This window comes from Crinia signifera, chromosome 6, assembly GCF_055691185.1.
Source record: "Crinia signifera chromosome 6, ASM5569118v1, whole genome shotgun sequence".
Taxonomy (NCBI): domain Eukaryota; kingdom Metazoa; phylum Chordata; class Amphibia; order Anura; family Myobatrachidae; genus Crinia; species Crinia signifera.
This window is the reverse complement of record NC_139222.1, coordinates 10,331,398-10,349,866: the sequence shown is the minus strand read 5'-3', so window position 1 is coordinate 10,349,866 and position 18,469 is coordinate 10,331,398. Positions and strand designations below refer to the sequence as shown.

At 44.7% G+C, this 18,469-nt stretch overlaps 1 protein-coding gene across 1 annotated transcript in view; it reads right to left on the bottom strand.

Moving 5' to 3' along the window:
• Positions 1 to 18,469, bottom strand: part of LOC146009991 (uncharacterized) — an 86,139-nt gene that overhangs the window by 27,982 nt on the left and 39,688 nt on the right. The window lies entirely within an intron of this gene.

Genomic DNA, 18,469 nt, shown 5'->3' with positions numbered 1-18,469 from the left:
GGGCGTAGACCACCTTAGCCATTTCTAGTGGCAGACACCACCATAGACAGATGTGCCGAATGTTGACCACCTTAGATAGCCATTTTAGGTGTAGACCACCTGAGCAAGACCTTATTTATTTAAATGCCACATGGTGTAAAGACTGCCTTAGTTAGCTGTTCTGTGTGTTGGAACAGGATGCAGACCGCCATAGCTGTTTCAGATGCTAGAATGATGAGCAAACCACCTTCACCAGGTGTTCCGGATACGAGAATAGGGAGTAGACCACCTTACCAACCATTAAAGGTACCAGAATAGGGCGCAGACCACCTTAGCACAAAGTAGGGCGCAGTCCACCTTAGCTAACCATTCAAGGTACCAGAGTAGGGCGCAGACCACCTAAGCCAACCATTCAAGGTACCAGAGTAGGGCGCAGACCACCTTAGCCAACCATTCAAGGTACCAGAATAGGGAGCAGACCACCTTAGCCAACCATTCAAGGTACCAGAATAGGGAGCAGACCACCTTAGCCAACTATTCAAGGTACCAGAATAGGGAGCAGACCACCTTAGCCAACCATTCAAGGTACCAGAGTAGGGCACAGATCACCTTAGCCAACCATTCAAGGTACCAGAATAGGGAGTAGACCACCTTAGCACAGAATAGGGAGTAGACCACCTTACCAACCATTCAAGGTACCAGAATAGAGTGCAGACCACCTTAGCGCAGAGTAGGGCGCAGACCACCTTAGCCAACCATTCAAGGTACCAGAATAGGGAGCAGACCACCTTAGCCAACCATTCAAGGTACCAGAGTAGGGCACAGATCACCTTAGCCAACCATTCAAGGTACCAGAATAGGGAGTAGACCACCTTAGCACAGAATAGGGAGTAGACCACCTTACCAACCATTCAAGGTACCAGAATAGAGTGCAGACCACCTTAGCGCAGAGTAGGGCGCAGACCACCTTAGCCAACCATTCAAGGTACCAGAATAGGGAGCAGACCACCTTAGCCAACCATTCAAGGTACCAGAGTAGGGCACAGATCACCTTAGCCAACCATTCAAGGTACCAGAATAGGGAGTAGACCACCTTAGCACAGAATAGGGAGTAGACCACCTTACCAACCATTCAAGGTACCAGAATAGAGTGCAGACCACCTTAGCGCAGAGTAGGGCGCAGACCACCTTAGCCAACCATTCAAGGTACCAGAATAGGGAGCAGACCACCTTAGCCAACCATTCAAGGTACCAGAGTAGGGCACAGATCACCTTAGCCAACCATTCAAGGTACCAGAATAGGGAGTAGACCACCTTAGCACAGAATAGGGAGTAGACCACCTTACCAACCATTCAAGGTACCAGAATAGAGTGCAGACCACCTTAGCGCAGAGTAGGGCGCAGACCACCTTAGCCAACCATTCAAGGTACCAGTATAGGGCGCAGACCACCTTAGCCAACCATTCAAGGTACCAGAGTAGGGAGCAGACCACCTTAGCGCAGAATAGGGAGCAGACCACCATACCCAACCATTCAAGGTACCAGAATAGGGAGCAGACCACCTTAGCCAACCATTAAAATAAATATAAATGTATCAAATATAAATATATAAGAAATGCGCTATTTGCTGGCATGAATTATAGACGTGCGTCTCACACATTTGAAAAATGTAAGAGACGCCGCACGTAACCTGGGAGACAAAACAGCACCCATTCACACAAGAAAATAATGACGCTCTCTGTTGCTATGGAGAAACGGAGCATCACATATACTTTCAAAATTGCTAGGTGACCGGTCAGATGATGCACTCGGTCAATGTAGGAGCGGACATGAAGCCATCAGCCCCTAGGAGAGAGTTACGCTACTGTCTCATCATACAGAGCGGAAGGAACTGCCACAGCCCTGATTTGCCATTGATACCAGACCGACCTAAAGTAAGACGTATCACAATAATGCAGGGAGGTGCCGCCGAAACCCGAAGCACCTAACCTGGTAGCTTGTAGATTCGTACAAATAAAGGAGACCCAACACGTCCTCCTCACTGGTAATTAAGCCTTCGTACCGGTGAAACGCGTGGCCAGAGTCTGGGGGACTACACCAGATGGAAAAGATAGAAAGCTAAGTATACATTACCCCCGGTTTTCTATATACATCCGTCATCGAGGAGCAAGTATTTAAATGGACACAGTGCATATTTATTTAGAGAAATATGAGGATGTTATTTAATGTTATCTATACATTGAGAAATATAAGAGCATTTAATCAGTAGTACCTAAACTGATGTCCACACTTTGGGATACAGGAAAGAGTTGGGAGGGAATCTGTATAAGATATACATCACCATGGAGTGCTAGAGTACATCTGAATAAGATAGAACTGAATAGCTTACTATCTATTAAGACATATTGTTTATTGGAATTATACTTTGGCTATCTACTGCCTATCTTACCCCATTAGGGGATTTATTATATAAACTATACCTTGGCTATCTACTTTACACCACTAGGGGACTCTCATTGTTGGCCAGTCCTAGTTTGACCCCCTGCACTGGGTTATTCTAAACTGGTTAGAAACCTGGCACTGGACCTCAACAGCAGATCCCCATATCTTCCTTCTACTGCCGCTGATAAGCCTCTATTTAATTGTGCCCTCATCCAGTCCGTTCACTGTCCTTGAGACACATGGCAGGAGAGCAGGAACAATTTGAAGCGTAAGGGAGCAGTATATATATACACACATACATACACTTAACATCGGCACTCACCTTTCCTAGCTTTGGGGTGCCCTATGGCTTGTGACCACATTGTTTAAACAGACATTGTAGGGGCTCTGCACACACTAAATTAACTGATAATAAATGGTGGAGATTTGGTTCATGAATGGATCAATGCATTTAAGCCTGCAGCCCCCTTCACAGGACCCCACTGTTCTGCAGGTCCTAACACTATCGCTGAAAATGGCTACAACACACATAGCTATCACATCAATGTTTGATTCCAGGCATGCGATCTGGTCTGAAGCTCACAGCAGACTTTGCTTTTATAGGTGAGCAGCTACCAACACACCTGTCACTAATCATCTAGGGAAATGGTTAACATGAGCTATGGAATAGTTAAACAGGGTGCTCACCTATAAAAGCAAAGTGTGCTGTGAGCTTCAGACCAGATAGTATGCCAGGAATCAAACATTGATGTGATAGCTATGTGTGTTGTAGCCATTTTGAGCGATAGTGTTAGGACCTGCAGAAATGTGGGGTCCTGTGAAGGGGGCTGCAGGCTTAAATGCATTGATCAATTCATGAACCAAATCTCCACCATTTATTATCAGTTAATTTAGTGTGTGCAGAGCCCCTACAATGTCTATATATATATATATATATATATATATATATACATACATACATACATACATACATACATACATATATATACACACACACAATATTTTCCTGAATGAGTATTCCATTAACATTGTGGCTATCAGCCTGAGACAGTTGCCCAGACCCAGAATAATATCTTTGTCAGTTTTTAACATTTATATTTAATTTGATGTTTCACGTAATGGGGCAGATGTATTATAGCTATAATACTTCCTGCTTCGCCTCATTAGCGAGGCGAAGCAGGAGGGGAGACCGACAAGATCGCTGAAGCGGGGGAGCGCTAACCCCCCCCCCCTCCGGCGATGTCCCCTCCTGGAGACAGCGCATCAGTCTCCTGTCCCCCGGCCGGCTGCACTGGGCATACATTCGGCCTGCTATCATTTAGATAGCAGCGCCGATATGGACGGGGCGCATAGCGCCTCTGTCCTGTACTGCACACTGACTGCTTCATACATGGGGGAGAAGCGGTATCAGTGCACATAACATGCGCTGATACCCCTTCTCCCCCATAACGACCCTTCATACATCTGCCCCAATGTTTGTTAATATATCACTTATATAAAAAATCTGGGTACTTATGTAGTATCTGGACGCCCGATTTTTTGATTGTATGCCTTAACTTAAGGCATACAATCAGATGCGATGCGATATCGCATCGCATGCGATGCGATCCAATGCAATGCGATTTTCAATAGGATTCAAAGTTAAAATGGTCCTGTTCATTTCCCCACTATCCAAGTGGGCATAGAGTTGGATATAAACCTGTGGCGAGCGCAGCGAGCCCCGTGAGGGGACGCGGATTTGTTAAAAAGTATTCCGCATCCCCTCGTGGGGTTCGCTGCGCTCGCCACGCTTCGGGCTCGGTGGCTCGCTACGCTCGCCACAGGTTTATATCCAACTCCATGCCCACTTGGATAGTGGGGAAAGGAAAAGGACCCCTTTTTCCCATTGAATTCTATGTTAAAATGGACCTAGAAACCAGTTGCTAACTGAAAAGATTAAACAACCGGGCTCCAATAAACTTCCCCGGGTTACCCATTAGAACACAGCTAGTGCTGATATAGGCAAGGTGAGCGATGCCACACAACAATTAGGAAATTCCTTACATGTAAAATCCTGCGCAGGTATATGTAACCAATATCTCTGAATTCTATTATCATGTAGTGTTCAAGATTGGTTACTAGCATTGCTCAGTGTGCTGAGGGAAAAAATGTCTTGTTTTACTTACCCAGTATTTAACCCCTCCCTCATGCACCTGGGAAATGCTACTGAACTAATTGAGCATCTACCACTACCTGTATGTATGTTGTTAGAGGCAGAAGGGAGCCCATATTAGGAGGAGATGTGGGTCCTGATATGCCACATGGAGTAGTCAGGGGTTGCTCCAAGGTAGGTAGCTCTTAGTTTGGATATACTGTATCAAGTAAGGAGCCATTATCATGTGGCTCCTTGCTGGTTAATCGTAGACCCAATTTAGGGTAACGGTGGTGTGGTGTGCGGTGCCCCTGGACTGGATGGGCTGGGTGCCTTTAGTGCGGCATGCCCTTACATTCTATTAACACTTTTCCCTCACTAACACTATCTCTATCCTATTTTAATTACATTCATTTATCTCTCCCTTTTATATAGCTTCGGCTTCCTATCACTAATTGGTACTTGTTTCCTAGCACGGCCACAACGATTTAGATCGTTGTGGTCGTAAGATAAAAAATCGGATCGATCGCATCGCATGCGATTTGGTCGCATACGATGCGACCGATCCGACCGACCGATTTTTCACCCGATTTTTTTTTTTTTTTCACCAGATTTGTTTCAATTGCCCCCCCAAATGTTACTAAGTGGGCTAGACCCCACGATAGACGTCAACCCGAAGCGTGGCGAGCGCAGCGAGCCCGCGAGGGGCGGCGGTGCGCGTCCTCCGACCTTTTCATTCCCCTACTATCCACTAGGGCGTGGAGTGAGAATAGAATAGTGTGGCGAGCGCAGCGAGCCACCGAGCCCGAAGCGTGGCGAGCGCAGCGAGCCCCGCGAGGGGACGCGTCTAACTTCACAGGTATACGCGTCCCCTCGCGGGGCTCGCTGCGCTCGCCACGCTTCGGGCTCGGTGGCTCGCTGCGCTCGCCACACTATTCTATTCTCACTCCACGCCCTAGTGGATAGTAGGGGAATGAAAAGGTCGGAGGACGCGCACCGCCGCCCCTCGCGGGCTCGCTGCGCTCGCCACGCTTCGGGTTGACGTCTATCGTGGGGTCATGGCGGCCACATAAAAAATGTGAAATGGGTCATATTGGGCCATTTCACCTTTTTTATCATTTTACCCTATGTGAGATGGACTTAATCAAGTCCATCTCATCTTGTGCCATTATAATGGCACAAGACCGACGCGATCCTCCCGATTTCAATGTTAAAAGATTTTTTAACATTGAAGTCTATGGAAAAATCGGGTCAATCGGTCGGTCGCATCGCGGCCGATTTTAATTGGTCGCGACCGACCGATTGACCCGATTTCTGTCATTCAAAGTGAAAAAATTGTAAAAAATCGGCCACATCGTGAGGATCGTGTCCCTTAATTAAGAGCCACGATCACTCACGATTGTGGCCGTTCTAGGAAACAAGTACCCACTAATTATTAACACTTAGTATATCACTGGCATGCCGCGCTGGGCTTCCCAGCTTATGATGGTTTTTGGGGTGCCGCACCCTGCACCTAGATATAGCGCTAGTGTTACCATATATAATTTTGTTTGCATAGAAATTGAATATTATTTTGATACTATAAAGTAATGTAGCTATAAATTGAATATGTATATCATTTAAACGTTTACAGAATGTAGCAATATTTGTATTTAGGTAGTCTGTGCTGTAAGGAGTAAGCAATGTATACACTATGGGCCAGACTCCAGCCATCTGGTTTCCTTTCTGGAGAATGTAGACTGCTAGTACATCATCAAGTTACATTGCAGGACAGACAGGACACTATTGTATTTTGACAACAGGAGTGTAAAATAGATTAATGCAAAGGGAGAGCCCAGAAACAGGAGATCTCGCAATGGAGATTACCACTAGCGTCCAGACAAGCAGGAGACCCTGTCACCATTAGCATCCATAAATTCAATAACGTCATGAGAACAGGGAACTTCAACCCATGTATTTGTGATATAAGGAGAGAGATAGAGTAGACATTCACTCACAGACACTCACAGACACACGGACAGTCAGCAAGAAACCTATTCAGTGAGTCAGGAGGTTGAGATGTGAGACACGAGCAGGAGAGAGAACGGAGCCAATGGGCTGGAGTGAGAGACTGACAGTAAATATGGTAGTTATGAATGTTCGTTTATGGGTATAGGTATAATTTTATGTTAGTTTTGTAGCAATCTAAGTTTGTCAATTGTTTAATGTAATATAAGCAAGGAGGCGTATATATAAATATATATATAATAGCATATACATCAATTACTGTGTTAAAATTATTCTGTATGGTTTGTTTTGCCTATAAATAAAATCCTCCAATTGGAGCTAAAATTACAAGTTATGAACTCTCATATTTGGGGAATCAAATTATGACAAGTACTCTGCATATTGTATTGTAAAGTCTATTAGAATATAATTGCAGATGTCAAATATATATGTTATTATATCAATACCAGATATAATAAATATATTTTATATAATAATATCTCAATCTCAATAACTATTATTGGGCTAAGAGAGATATATGATTCCTAAAATAAAACTCTACAGCTAGGGACCCCCAATATACAGAGAAGCCTTGACGCGGCTTGGGGGCATAGCATACACCTGCGCAGGTATATGTAACCAATATCTCTGAATTCTATTATCATGTAGTGTTCTAGATTGGTTACTAGCATTGCTCAGTGTGCTGAGGGAAAAAATGTCTTGTTTTACTTACCCAGTAATTAACCCCTCCCTCATGCACCTGGGAAATGCTACTGAACTAATTAAGCATCTATCACTATCTGTATGTATATGTTAAAATGGACTCAGACCATTTTAACATTGAATCCTATGGAAAAATCGGGACCATCGCATCGCATACGATTTGGTCGCATGCGATGCGATCCGATTTCTAAATCGGACGTCCAGATACTACATAAGTACCAAAATCTGTACAAGATTAATGCCTCAAGGGATGTGATAAACTCCCAAAGTGAGATCATTGGCTATCACAGCTGATACAAATAAATAGGTACTTGTTTCCTAACAGGGCGCCCATCGCATACCATCCGTATTGAGTGGTATGTGATGGTATGCGATGTGACATTCCCGTTAAATTGACAGGAGTGCTTGTACAATGAAATATCGCATAGCATCGCATGCCAGCAAATGGCATGCGATGCGATTTTTAATTGTACAAGCACAATGATGGGTGCTTACAATGTTAAATGCACCCCCATTGTCAACGACACCCCCACTATCAACGCCAACCTGAAGCGTGGCAAGCACAGTGAGCCCACGAGGGGCGGAGGTACGTGCCCTCCGACCTTTTCATACCCCCACTATCCACGTCGGCGTGGAGTTGATTTTAGATAGTGTGGCGAGCCCGAAGCGTAGCGAGCCCCGCGAGGGGACGTGGAATACATGGAAAGTAATCCATGTCCCCTCGCCACGCTTCGGGCTTGGTGGCTCGCTGTGCCCGCCACACTATCTGAAATCAACTCCACTCCGACGTGGATAGTGGGGTTATGAAAAGGTCGGAGGACGAGTACTGCCGCCCCTCGCGGGCTCACTGCGCTTAGGGTTGGCGTTGATAGTGGGGGGGCGTTGACAATGGGGGTGCATTTAACATTGTAAGCACCCATCATTGTGCTTGTACAATTAAAAATCGCATCGCATGCCGCTATATTGCATGCGATGCGATAAGATGCACTTTGATTAAAATCGGTGGCACCGTGCTAGGAAACAAGTACCAATAAATATTCTTGATTCACTATTGTTTGATGTCATTATCTTTTCACTCTTTAAAACAGGTATCTAGTAGTGCAATTATTAATTATATAGTTGCTATTGGGTGCCAATTAAGCGCAAAAGTATAGTGTAGGAATATAGATTTTAACGTATATCAATAAAAATAATACATTTTATAAAGAAGTGTCCCAACAAAGAGTCATCTTTCTTCTTCAGTCCGACTTGCCAACCATTCTAGTTACCAGAGTAGGGAGCAGACCACCTTAGCCAACCATTCAGGGTACCAGAGTAGGGCGCTGACCACCTTAGCCAACCATTCAGGGTACCAGAGTAGGGAGCAGACCACCTTAGCCAACCATTCAAGGTACCAAAATAGGGAGCAGGCCACCTTAGCCAATGTCACACCGGATGGTTGTTGTGGATCAGTGACAGGCAGCGGTCCCTGGACGGGCTGCACTCTTGGCGGGTAGGATGTAGGACCTATGCATAAACTCTGGCCGTGAGACTTGGCTAAACTCCTTGGTGAGGGCACGGAGTCTAACTGCCCAGCTTTGCAGACCACCTTAGCCAACCATTCAAGGCACCAGAATAGGGAGCAGACCACCTTAGCCAGCCACTTAAGGTAGCAGAATAGGGTGCAGACCACCTTGGCCATTGTGGCTGCTGGGCAAAGTGTAGTCTACATTCAGCAGCTATTTCTGGTGGCGGGATAGGGTGTAGACCACCTAAGACAGCTATTCCGGATACCAGAATGGGGTACTGGCTACCTTAGTGTTAGTACTCTGGGGTGTACCCGTGTACAAATACAGAATGAGACTGACCACAGCACCACACCGGACCACAGCACCACACCTGACTCCAAAGGTTATAGGCAGCAGCGCTAAGACTTCACCTATAGTAGCCACATTCGAAGGGGTAAATTAGGTTCACCCCAACCCCGGTGTCACCAGGAATTTGCAAGGTAACAAGATGCCCACCACCTCTGGAGCAGACAAGAGTAAAGCTAACTAAAACCCGTACAATGGGAAACCAAACAAAATGTGGAACAACTGTCCTCCACGGGAAGGGATCCTCCAGCTGAACAACGTAGAGTTTTATAAATAAGTAACCCCTACATAGGTCAGAGACACCATAAAGGGATTTTTGTAAGAACTTACCATTCAAATCCCTTTCTCTGATATGGTCCTGGTGACACAGCTTCACATTGGGATGTAGGAGGGTCCACAGGAGCCAGGCACCTATACCAAAGCTTTAGAGAGGTAGGCTCCTCCCACTGCATCCCCTCAGTTCAACTTTCAAAGCCACTGGAATACATCAACTCAGTACAAACGCCTGAACATATTATATGCAGAAACTTCAATTTTACCATCATAACACGATACATCATGAAAACGGCAATACTTACTGAGCGTAAGGGAGGGATCGCTGTGTCACCAGGACCATATCAGAGAAAGGGATTCGAACGGTAAGTTCTTACAAAAATCCCTTATTCTCTTTCAATGGTCCTAGTGACACAGCTTCACATTGGGACGGTCCATTGGGAGGTCTGCAGCTCTCATCACTGCTCGCCCAAATGATGCGTCCTCCAACGCGAACTCGTGGAACCTGTAGAATTTGGCAAAAGTGTGAACAGATGACCAAGTGGCAGCCCTGCATACCTGCTCAGCCGTAGTTCCATGGCGAACCGCCCAAGAGGTGGCAACAGACCTGGGGGTATGTGCCTTTATTCTGGCTGGTACAGGCCTACCAACCTTAGTATATACAAACGCAATAACTGATCTCAACCACCTGGCAATGGTCTGTTTTGAAGCGGGCCAGCCTATCTTGTACATCATATAAAACCAGTAAAGTATCTGTCTTCTGAAAAACTTTAACTGTCCATATAAATGCGCAAGGCATGCACCACATCCAAATTCCTCAATTTGTCCCTTTTCTTGGAACCCTCTGGGGGTTGAAACACAGGAAGAACAATATCCTGATTTAAATGGAAAGCCGAAACCACTTTCGGCAAAAACTGGGGTACTGTTCTCAGAACAGCCTTATCATCATGAAAGATTAAGAAGGGAGGCTTACAAGACAATGCTCCCAACTCCGAAACCCCCTTTACAAAGGAAACAGCCAACAAAAACACTAACTTCCAGTGAGAAACTTGAGGTCAGCCGACCTTAATGGTTCAAAAGGAGGCTTTTGAAGTATCTCCAACACCAGAGACAAATCCCAGGGTGCCACCGGTTGTTTGTATGGTGGTTTTAATCTAGTTACTCCCTGAAGAAAGGTTTGCACCTCCGGAATCACAGCCACCCTTTTCTGAAAGAAAATCGACAGTGCCGATATCTGGACTTTAAGAGACTGGAGACTCAGCTCTGAAGAAAATCCATCCTGAAGGAATTCAAGCAACTTAGATAGCCGGACTCTGGACGTATGAGACTTCTGGCGCTCACACCATCTAATATATGTCTTCCAGACCCTATAGTAGTTAGCCGAAGACACCGTCTTTCTAGCCTTGATCATAGTATTCACAACCGCTTCAGAAAATCCTTTGTTCTTTAAAATGGCGGTTTCAATAGCCAAGCCGTCAAAGTTAGCCGAGCTAAATCCTGATGAAAAAACGGCCCTTGACTTAGTAGGTCTGGCCTTAGAGGTAGACGCCACGACTCTACTGATAGTCTCCGAACACTCGAGTACCAAGACCTCCTTGGCCAATCTGGAGCTATCAGTATGACTGGAATCCCTTGGTATCTGATCCTCTTCAGAACCCTGGCAATCATCGGGAATGGTGGAAAAATGTATGCCAGATTCCCTGTCCAGGGTATGGTCATTGCATCCACAGCTGACGCCAGAGGATCCCTAGTCCTGGAAAAGAATTTGGTTGATGGTTGAACCTGGACGCCATTAAATCCACCTCCGGGAGCCCCCACCGAGATGCAATCTGCTGGAAGATCTGTGAATTCAACGTCCATTTCCCTTCTAGCAGCTCTTCCCTGCTCAAGAAATCGGCCTCCACATTCCTCACACCTGGTATGAATATTGCCGATAAGTCTGGAACATTCTGCTCCGCCCACAATAGAATCCGCGACACCTCCCTCATAGCCAGCATGCTGCGTGTGCCGCCCTGATGATTCAGATATGCCACAGCCGTGGCGTTGTCCGACTGAATCCTTATGGGGAAGGCCTCTCAGTCTGTCTTCCGACTGAGACTGATGTCGGTAGTGGAGCCTTAGCCAGTCCAAAGGGCAGCGCCTGGAATTGGAAATGTCGGTCCCCGATTGCAAACCTCAAAAGAGCCTGATGCTTCAGGTGAATTGGGACATGTAAATATGCGTCCTGGAGGTCCATGGACGCCAAAAATTCTCCCTGGTCTAGGCTGAGAAGCACAGACCGCAGAGACTCCATCTTAAAGTGATCCCCCCACAGGTGAAGATTTAATGACTTCAGATTCAGGATGGGTCTGAATGTTCCATCTGGTATGGGCACTAAAAACAGAATGGAATAAAAGCCTTTTTTCCATTCCTCCCGTGGTACCGGGATCACCACTCCTTTTTCTAGAAGCGACTGAGCCCCCCCCCCAAAGAGCAGTTCGGAGTCGTGACTCCTTTGGGAGTGGTGTGGGTAAGAATCTTCTCGGAGGAAGACCCCTGAAAGGGATCTCGTATCCCTTAGAGACAATGTCTAACATCCAAGGATCCCGATCCAACAAGGCCCAAGCTTCCCGAAACCTTAAAAGACGACCCCCTACTCTGAAGACAGATGGGGATTCCCCAGGCAGTCATGCCGAGGGCTTTTCATCACCTTTGGTGCTCAGTTTCTTATGGAAAGAGCCAAAGCAAGATTTTGGGGCTTTTCCTTTACTGGACTGGAACTTACCCCTAAAAGACTGGACTCAAAAGGACGCACCTCCTCTAGAGGAGGGCCAAAAGGCCGAAAATTTTGGAGCCTCTTATCAGGCATTTTCCAAGCCCCTTCTTAAAGATCCTGTAAACCTTCATCTGCCGGGAAGGTAACAGCCTCTCTACGTTGCCTCTTAAACACCCCTTTAAAAGGAGTCTTGTCTTCTTCAGACAAATTCAAGGCCTGCTTAACAGCAGCAATCAAATCCTCCACCACAGGGGTTGAGGTATCCTCAAAATCATCACCCTGCTCCCAGTGAATATCTGTGGTGCACTCTCCTTCCTCCCCTGAATCAACAGGCAGCAAAGGGACCGAATAAGACGGTCTAGGAGTCCCCTCAGAATCATTGTCAAATCTATCCAGCAGAGCATTAAACCTGCTGATACCCTTAGCAGTGTCCTGCATCACCTGCAACAGACCAGGATCTGCTTGAGTCAGAGGCAAGGAGCCCGAGGACTGTTGAGAAGATGACATAGGTTTAGGGGAAGATACCCCAACATCTCTGTTTGTCAAACAACTGCACTAAGGCATTCACTGACCTGCCCAGGGCACTAGCCCACGCAGGCTCTGTCTGCTCTACCCTCTGGGGTTCACTGCCCATCGGTCTCACAGCTACGCAAGCAAGGCACAATCCCCCCTTGGCCATCTGTTCAGGGGATATTTGAAGTGCACAAACACTGCACGTGCACAATGTAAATAGGGCTCCCTCCCCCAAAGTTACAGACTTTTGCTCTGACATGATTAAGTATTTTCACACAGTGCAAACTGACAGGCGTTATATACAGAGTCAATGCATATCACAGCACTTATCTGTCTGAAGCTCCGGAATTCTCCTCCAGATGAAGGGGGTAGTGGTGCCCAGGAAATCCACCACTCAGCCAGAAAACAGCGCTTCAGCTCCACAGTCAGCGTCTCCCAAAGCAGCGCCAAGCAGAGTGAGGGAAGAGACCAACTGTCCCAGCTGCTGCGGGGTTTGTGGAGTTTTGGCGCCAAACTACCCCCAGTAGCTGTTCCCACTGTTGGATCTCCTCATTCCTAGTGTCTCCCCTTCGCATAGGGGCCACTTGGAATCGTCCTGTGACAAGCTGCTGTCTTTTTCAATAAGGAGCTCAGCTTGTAAGCTCCGCATAAAATGGCCGCCCCCATAACGGAGCGCCCCTCCCCATGAACCTCACCTGCATGAAGCCGGTTCAGTGCACTCCGGAGCCCAGGCAGCTTCTTAATAGAAGCTGTCAGCGCCGCACAGAGAGAACAGTGTCTCCTCTGTGCGCAGGGAGCTGACAGGACGCGCTTCTGTCAGCTCATACAGCGCTGGCAGTGTGAGGATTCTGTGAGAATCCTCAGCACTGCGTCCTACCTATAAGTGCAAAATTTAGAAAATAAAAAACACCTATCTATCTCTAATCTTCAGCTGCGCAGCAGCCTCTTCAGTATAACACCCACTCCGATGGGCACCTAATACGAACTGAGGATTCTGGGATGCAGTGGGAGGAGCCTACCTTTCTAAAACCTTTAGGATAGGTGCTTGGCTCCTGCGGACCCTCCTACAGCCCAATGTGAAGCTGTGTCACCAGGACCATTGAAAGAGAAATGATCCTTTATTTGGAATAATAGTACAGCTAGAATTGCTATTAAAACCCTGTATAAGGCCCAGTCATCGGGAGGTTTGGGACTCCCCAATCTGCGACTGTATTATGTGGCCTCACAACTGGCGCATCTGTCTGAATGGGTGAAGGGAACGGTGGATCCAACAATGGTCATTTTTTTAGCTGAGCAGGTGGACCATTCCCCTACTTTTTCTTCTCTCCACTACAATTTTTTACTTTCAGGCGTATCATCGGTTAAACTTTTGCTTCGTCAAGCTTTAACGGTCTGGCAATTTGCTCATACATTTCACTACACAGTAAATACACTTACTACTACATGTTGAAATTTAAAAGAACCATTTTTTGGTTATTTTGACCTTCACAGTTAGATAGGATATATAGAAACACACGCATTCGAGTTTTCTCATCAGTTCTATGCGGTATATGGTATAAATGGACTCACATAGAAATCCCACACAGAAACCAAATTACTAAGGGAGAATATCCATAAATTAAGAGGTCTGCTATGGTCTTTCGATGCTTATCTCCATTGAATTATTACCATTGTTGGAGAAATGTACTAAATGATGTAAATGTATTATACTATGTACTTCGTTGTTTGTAATTTCATTTACTTTCTTTTTCTTTGTATGGAAAAAAAAAATAAAAACATAAAAATACACACACACACACACACACACACACACACATACAGACATGGCTGTGTGTGTTTGTGGAATTTTAAATATTTGAAGGTGGTGAATAAAACCTAGATGTGAAAATACACTATTATTATGAAAGTCTCTGTCCACAGTTTCTTTAAAAGTTTAGTATGTTATCTAAATGCCGCGTCCCGCTTATCAGATAAATTATGTCTTCGGGTACCCCTTTAAAAGCCCGCTGGTTTGTTGCTGCAGGTTTTCAGAGGAGAGGGACTGGTGCAGCTTAGGGGTGTCGGCGTCTCAACTGATAGCCCCAGATGGTGAAGTTGTTGCACATGTGTACACTCCACGCACCGACCGCCGCTGATATCCGGCGGCTTCAGGGACTTCAAATAGCAGAGTGCGATGTTCCGGTCAACAGCATTGCCGTGGACACTGCCTAGGTTATTCAGACCGGGATCCCTCCTGCCTCGCTCGTCACTTGCAGCCTCCTACTTACCCTTTCCTTGCAGTCCATCTGGCTCCCGTTCAGCTGCGAGAAGAGTGCTCCCGGCTGTCACCGTATGGGTGCAGGTTGGATCGTTCCCATCTTCGTCTGTCTCCAACGCGTTTCAGCTTGTAAGCCTTCAAGGAAGTTTGTGCTTTGGAAAAGTCTGTGTGTTTAAAGCCTTCTCCGTTCTCTGGTTGGTTCCGGTAATCATTTTGTATTGGTCGGTCAGAGTGTCTGTCATCAATGCCTTCTGATTGGCTCCAGTGGTGTACTTTTCATTGTTTTTTCATTTATTTTGTCTGCGTATCTCTAGAATATCAGATCTGTTTGGTTTTAGGCATTGCTGTCATTATTGTACATTTTATCCTCCATTTTATCCTCTTGTGTTAGCAGTGCGATTAGTTTTTATATATGTTTTTTCCAAAGTATCCCTCTTTTTTGTTCAATTGGACATGACATTCCCCTTGAATGTGCCCCTGTCAGCACCTAACAGTCTACCCTATTTACACTAGGACCTAACAGTCTTCCTTAGTCGCAGTCCCATTAGTACCTAAAAGTCGGAATCTTTGTCAATGCTTCTGCCGGTGTCTGGAAAAATCTCTTGTGTACCTAAGATGCTTCTTTGATATATTGTTTTCTCTGTGTATATGACTAGATCATTTGTTATCAATGTAATCTTTCTCTCGGAGAGTATATGTGTTAAGTATTTAGAGTCCAAATGTTTGTTGTAATTAGCTGCTGTGAAAAGTGATATTTTAAAGTGTGTGTGAGCTATTGATGTTCTGTAGTCTGATTAATTATTTATTAATTATTTACTTCCAATGATTGATTTAGCCTGTGGTTCGTTGAATTTATTTTAACCCCTTCCCGACATTTGACGTACATTTATGTCATGGTCGGGATGTACTTCCTGACACATGGCATAAATGTACGTCATGACTGTAAACTGTCACCGCGTCTATAGACGCGGTGACAGAGGGACGATGGCTGCTGTCCCTGACAGCAGACATCTTCCCTCATTGCCCAGGGGGGGCAGCGATGCCCCCCCCATCGGCGATCGCTGCGATTGGCTGTTCAAATGTGAACAGCCAATTGCAGCGTTTTCTGTGTTCTGAGTATAATTTGGTCTCTGCTGCCCCCTAGTGTCCAAAAAAATTAAAAGGAGGTTGAAATAATGATGGCAATATAAAGTAGACATATGGTCTTTGTTAATGATTAACTATTTTGAGTGGTATGATTATTTGTCTCACAAGCAGAAAATGTAACATTTTGCAAATTGCTAAATTTTCCATTTTTTTACGACATTTTGGTATTTTTCACAAATAAACACAGACTATCGACCAAAATTTACCACTAACTTAAAGTACAATGTGTCACGAGAAAACAATCTCAAAATCACTGGGATAAGTAAAAGCAATAAAAAGTTATCCCCACATAAAGTGATACGTCAGATTTGAAAAAAAGGGCTCTGTCAGGAAGGCAAAAACAGGCTGCGGCGGTAAGGGGTTAAATTCATTATCCCTTTATTAAGAAGTGTATTTGATAATATTATTGTACATTCAAACTATACTCATATTAATGCTTATGCTGTGTACTGGTTTCTGATGGAGGAAAGGACTTTTGTTTAGATTTGTTCTTTGTGCTCTATTTTTTTGCCAATGATTGATTTAACCTCATTGTGTAGGTTGAGCCCTCTTGGTGCAAATGTTTTATGTTTTTACATTCATTTTAATTCTGCTTTGTTGATTTTATGTGTACAGTCTTCCACCCTCCAGTTTGGATGTATCAATTCTATGCCCACAAATTTCAATGATTGTGGGTCACTATCATGGTGAAGTTTGAAGTGTCTTCAGATATTGTGTTCCTTGTACCCTCTTTTTATGTTCCTTAAGTGCTCCTATATACGCTCTTTTAGTTGTCTGGTAGTTCTGCCAATGCATTGTTTGTTGCACCCACATTTCAGGAGATAAATGACACCCTTACTGTCGCATGTGATTTCTTGCTTTATTTTAAATGTTTCGTCATTGACAAAGGATTTAAAGTCTGTGGTGGGTCTGGTGCTTCTCTGTTTTTGGTTGTTACAACCGGTAAAGTTTCCACAATAGAAGAAATCTTTTGTTAGGGGGGCACTGAGCTATTGTTGTTTGTATGGCAGGTTTTAGGGGATATGTTTTTTTTATTAACTTTTGTTTTAAATCAGGTGCCTTTTTTGAATATAAGTTTTGGTATTTGTGGGAGATGGTCTGCCAGAACTTTATCTTCTAATAGTATTGGCCAGTGTTTGATTAGAATTGTCCTGATTGTTTGGAGTATTGTGTGATGAAAGGTACCTCATTAAGGATTGGATCTTTATCTGCTCCTTTATCTCTGTATTTCAATAGGTCTTCTCTATTGGTCTGTTGAATTTGTTGAAAGGCTTCACTGATTTTGTTTTCTTCATATTGTTTTTCTTTGAATTGTCTGGCCAGTTCATTCCCTTGTTTTATGTAGTATGAAATGTTGGAGCAGTTTCATCTTAGTCTCATAAACTGGCTTTTGAGACTGAATTCATCCAGTTTGGGTGATGCCAACTGGATGACAGTATGTAGCTGTTTACATCTACCGTTTTTTTCATGTTTTTGTTTGAATCCTAGATTCGTCTGTTTAAACGTTTAGGTTGAGGAAATTTACTTCTTTTCTGCTATAAGTGGTTGTGAAAATTAGATTGTTCTTGTTATTGTTTGTGTGAAATGAATTATTTTAATGACTGCTCATCCCCTCTCCAGATGAAGATCACATCATCTATGTACTTTGTCCGTAGCACGAGATTCGCCTCCAGCCACCACCCCTCCCCCCATATGTGGTGGTCCTCCCACCAACTCATGAAGAGGTTGGCGTAACTGGGGGCAAATCTCGTGCCCATTGCTGTTCCTGTGGTCTGCAAGAAAAACTGATTCTCAAACCAGACATAATTGTGTTTAAGAATGAAATCTATGCTGTGATAATGAATTGTATTTGTTCTGTTGCTAAATCTTTATCCTGTGTGAGATGGTATTTAATACTTTCTAGCCCTTGCTCATGTTCTATCACTGAATATAATGATGTAACATCGGATGTGGCCAGCCAGAGGTCTTGGTCCCATTGGGTATTTTGAAGTTTGTCTAGTATATGTGTGGTGTCTCTTAGAAATGATCTCTGTTTTTCAACATATGGCTGCAAAAAGGTATCCAAGTATCGTGAGAGGTTTGATGTTAATGAGTTGATCCCAGAAATTATTTGCTTACCAGGTTTTACAGCGTTTTTGTGGATTTTTGAGAGATAGTAAAACGCTGGTATAACTGGATGGTTCGTCTGTATGAATTGTAATTCTTTTTGGTTCAGGATCCCCATTGTATGTCCTTCCTGTAAGTGTTTGTCGAACTCTTGTTTGAATTTAATGGTTGGGTCTTGTTTTAGTCGGGAGTATGTTTTTGTATCCCCCAGCATTCTCTGTGATTCCTCTAGGTCAGTGGTTCTCAACCGTTCTCAACAGTGCACGATTTCCATGTCACCCAGCAGGTGCACTCATTATTCACTG